Source organism: Phalaenopsis equestris, unplaced genomic scaffold (genome assembly GCF_001263595.1).
Source record: "Phalaenopsis equestris unplaced genomic scaffold, ASM126359v1 Scaffold000021, whole genome shotgun sequence".
Classification (NCBI taxonomy): Eukaryota; Viridiplantae; Streptophyta; class Magnoliopsida; order Asparagales; family Orchidaceae; genus Phalaenopsis; species Phalaenopsis equestris.
The window spans coordinates 885,373-889,939 of record NW_018164463.1 but is presented as its reverse complement, the minus strand read 5'-3'; positions in this window follow the sequence as shown (position 1 = coordinate 889,939).

The window sequence follows — 4,567 nt, the reverse complement described above, 5'->3', positions numbered from 1 at the left end:
GAATCCTTGCCTTTTTATGCTGCTGACAGTCCTAGCCCGACTGTGTGATTGACTTGTGGGGGGACAATTAAATTTTTTAAAAGTATAATGATAAGAATAAATACACTATTTACAAAATATTTTGACTGCCAAAATATATATAAATTTTGCTTATATGCATGAAACCTATATGCATGCCAAAATATAAATTTTAAGTAATATAATCCGATTATCCACTAGTCAATTACCTGTACTGGGCTAAGGATTACCCTCCTTAGATTGTATTGTTGGAAATTTCTAGTTAAATGTCGGGCTCCATACATACAGATGACCGATGGTAGCCTTTGAAATCCATCGAGAATAACTAAAATCTGAGCTTACCCTGACCCAAATGCTTCTTTCTTTGGATTTTTCGTACGTTTCATACGGTTTTATTAGATCACTCATGATTTCCTTCGGATTTTCTTCGTATTTCTAATGGTTTTCTTCGAGTTACCATGAGTCTTTTGTGGCTTTCCTCAAGATTTTCAGGTGATGTTTTTGCTATTCATTCCTATTAGTATAATGCATGCTTACCGCATGTAAAATTTTTCATTAAACTCGTTTACTTTCACCTGCGACACTGACTACATTTACAGGAGTTATAGACCCATCAGGTAGGTATACATGTTTGTTTTATATTTACAACATTTTACTTTCTTTACTGCATACTTTACTGCTTTTATTTACTTACCATTCTCCTTTACCGTACTTTACTACGTATACATATAGTTTATGCTTTTGATGTTACTGTTTATTGTTTACTGTGCTTCGTAGCATGTTTCCTTTTTATTATTCATGCTGCTTCTATATACTTGCAGGGGCTGTTAGGATAGAGGATAGTAGGACACCCGATTTATGAGGCACCCTATAGCGAGCCACTGACCTCACAATTGTATATTTATACACATCAAAACCTTGAACCTAGAATCGATATGTTAAGGAGCTTGGAGTAGCCTTTCCAGAAAGCAGAACGCGGAAGCAAGCAGACGGAGGGTGACGAACGAGACCACAACAACGAAGTGAAGGACGATCTTCAATTAGAATTTTCATAGAATAAATAACACATCCATAAGACTTCGAGGTAGTCTGCCTGGTGCGACATAAATACTCACTTTCGTTTTAGGCCTTTGCACTACTCTAGTGTGCATTATAAGTCTTAATTCTCTTTAAAATTCTGAGGTCGCGTTCGGTACGACGTAAATCCACTTATTTTCCCAGATCATTTGCAAAATCGGGTGTCGTGCGAGTGTAAGTCATACATAATAAAATTGGCAGGATTAAACACTCAAATAACATTCTAAAAATTTAAGCCAAACAATAGGATAATTGAAAAGTCACCGGGGTTCCCGTCAGATCTGTGACATCCTTTACTTTTCATTCCTTTAACTTCTGGAAAATATTTATTCATATTTTGAACCATTCTCTTTTGAATTTCCTGTGTCATATCTTGGAAACCAAAACTTTAAAATTTTAAAGACAACCATTGATCTTATTCAAGAGTTTTTTTAAGTGATTTCGGTCATTTAAGATATAATTAACTATAGGGGTTTGCCTCTATAGAGAACTTAATAACCCAACTTAATATAAATCCTAGTTAATCTTTCATAGGAACTTGTCGACTTATAAAAAAAAAAGATTTTGTAGATCAGATGGATGTCACAAACTCATTAGTTTAGTTGGTTAAGCCCACTAACAAATGGTATGGTTATCCTTCAGGATAGTGTACTATTTGTGGTATCATGCTCAACCATCTATACTATCAAATATGTGAGGTCCATCTAGTCTCTCTTTCAAATTAAAATATTATTATATAAATAAAATTGAAACATTATTTTTCAAAGTTGAAATACTATTTCATGTAGTTATAATCACATATATATCAATATTTAAATTAAATTAAATTATAAATAAAAAATCCACGACATTTATTTGGCCGACACCCCCAACCCGCACCCCTCCCCCCAAAACACCCCCAAAAGAAAAAAAATTCCCATCATTTTCCACTCAAACCATCCTTACACCCTACATTATCCCTATACACCCTCTTCCACATACTCAAACCTCAAACCCTAAACACACCACCGTCAGGGTAAGTGTGAGACGCTAATCAAGAGTTTACCATGGAAGAGATGCAACGACAACTTCGCCGAGTGCTAGACCATCCGGTAGAATCACCCAAACTCCATTCGATTACAAAGATGAAGTATTTCTCAGAGAATACAGAGATGAAGTGTCTGTTAAAGGATATATAGATGAAGTGTCGGTTAGAGATTTCAGAGATGAAGAGCCACAACTTCGAAAAATCAACCTAAAATATTTGAGAAGTAATGATTTTGAGGTAACGGTAGATTTGCCACATTTTGACGGTCACTTGGATCTAGACAGGTTCATCGAGTGACTTCAAACCATGAAACTTTTCTTCGAGCACCATAAAGTCCCACCAAACAGAATGGTGAAACCAGCCGCTAACGAAGAGACATTATTTTGATGGAAAATTTTGAAGCACTTAGGCTAGCGAGAGGGATAAGATAAGACCACTTCTTGGTCCCATATGATATAGGAGATGCAGCGCCAGTACTTTCCAGTTCATTCCATACAGAATGTGCATCCCCTAACTTCAAAGTGGAGAGACAACATTATTGCATGATCACCACATCTTATGGACAGAGTTCATCCCCAATATCTTATGGTCATAATACCGTCAAGGGAACATCCAAGCCGACCTTGTTCTAAGGAGAAGCTAATTCAAAGAGGAGAACAGGTGAAGTGAACCAACATTCCTAAATTTGTCCCCTCTAGAAAGTGTTTCAAATGCTATGGATTTGGGCACAACCAAGAGAATGATCTCTTTCGCTGATCAAGGAGGGGTTAAAAAAATAAACAACGAGAGGAGAAGTAAAGATGTTAGAGATGAGCCTCAACCTCAAGCCGACGAGAAAGAGACACTAGTGATTCAAGAGGAGCCCACGAGAGTGCCTCCCACTGGATTAGTCTAGGTTATTCTAGAAGATAGTGAGGTAATGGGTGTTCATGTAGAGTAAAGTTGTGATGCTTCGAGCTTTTTTTTAGCATGAATTGAGGAGCATCAATAGGACTGGCATTGGATATCCAAATGGGCCATAGGTTTGAGGAGCCTATACTATAAAGAGGGCAATCTCAGATAAGAGAATTTTAGGATTCCTTGATACATAGAATTCCTTGTGAGCTGCCTTTACTGAGCTAGATTTAACATATCAGAGATGAAGAGCTTTTGAGCTACTTCTGTAAGATCATTTGGTGTCATTTGGGTATTAAATTCAGTTCAACAGTTTTCTTACCAACAAATGGTCAGATGGGAGGGATGACCCACAGTGTTGGAAAGCGCCTTTAGAGATTTGCAATAAGACTCTTCAATGGGATCTAGGTTTTACTAGAGAAGAAGAAGAGGTCTTTCATAATCGGTCATAGATTTCCTCAAAGAGTTGATTCCTTCTCACATACTTGTTTATCAGATACGTTTAGTAAAGCATGAAAAATGGGTGAAACAGTTTACAAATTCTGTGGCTCGATACCAGATTCATGAGAATACTCTTTTATCCACATTGTCAGCTCATATTGTGCCAAAAGAGAATGTATACTTATTCTATTAGGATGCACTTTAGAATCTATAACAATAGTCCCTTTATAGGGATACTATGCCATTTTTTGTTATATTCAATTGGGCAAACCTGACGCCATACTACGAGAAGACATATGCTTTGACAGATGGGGTCGAAGCTCTCCTATCCTCAGGAGACTGATGTGGGAGTGCAACGTATATAGACGTCTTCCGCGATCCCACATACAGGGACCAGACACAGAATCATACCGCGACCATGCGACTTCAGTTTTCATGCCTGGAATGAATCAGAACAGGTTTTTTTCACGGTAGACTCGACTAGTCCTCTTGGGCCACTCCTCGCTATCCTATATTATATATTTGTGTTTCTGATGTATTAGGGTTAGTTGTTTCTTGTGTTTTGTTCAGGACAATCGTTGACATTTCATATTTCCCTTTGAGGGTTGTATCCGATGGAAGAGTAGCACTTGGGCTGTATCTCACCCCCAAGATGGTGACTATCCCCAACTACCCCTTCCCCGCATTCTTCCCTTTGTTGTCATAGCTGCCTTCCTTGCTGCAGCCGCCCGGGAACAACCCTCTTGGTTTTTCTCCGAGCAGTTTTCCTGCCGTCTAGAAGCCAACTGCTTGCCATCTTGGTTGCCACCCTGCTATGCCATCCCCACACCTTCCTCCACCTTCTCTCTGTCTTCTGCCTCATTTTTGCAGCCTCGTAAGCTCTTCATCTTGCTATCCATTGTTGTTCTAACCATTTGAACTGCTTCCCTGCAGCTTAGTTACTCTTTCAACACTTTTCCCAGCCTTGCCATTGCAAAACCATTCCCTGTGCCTCCTTGCTAATATCTCAGCTGTCAGAATCACCTCACTGCAGCCTAGTTGTTGTTCTCGCCACCCAACCTCCCCTAGCCGTTGTTTCTTCGTTGTCCAGTCCAGCTACCCCCCTGCTAC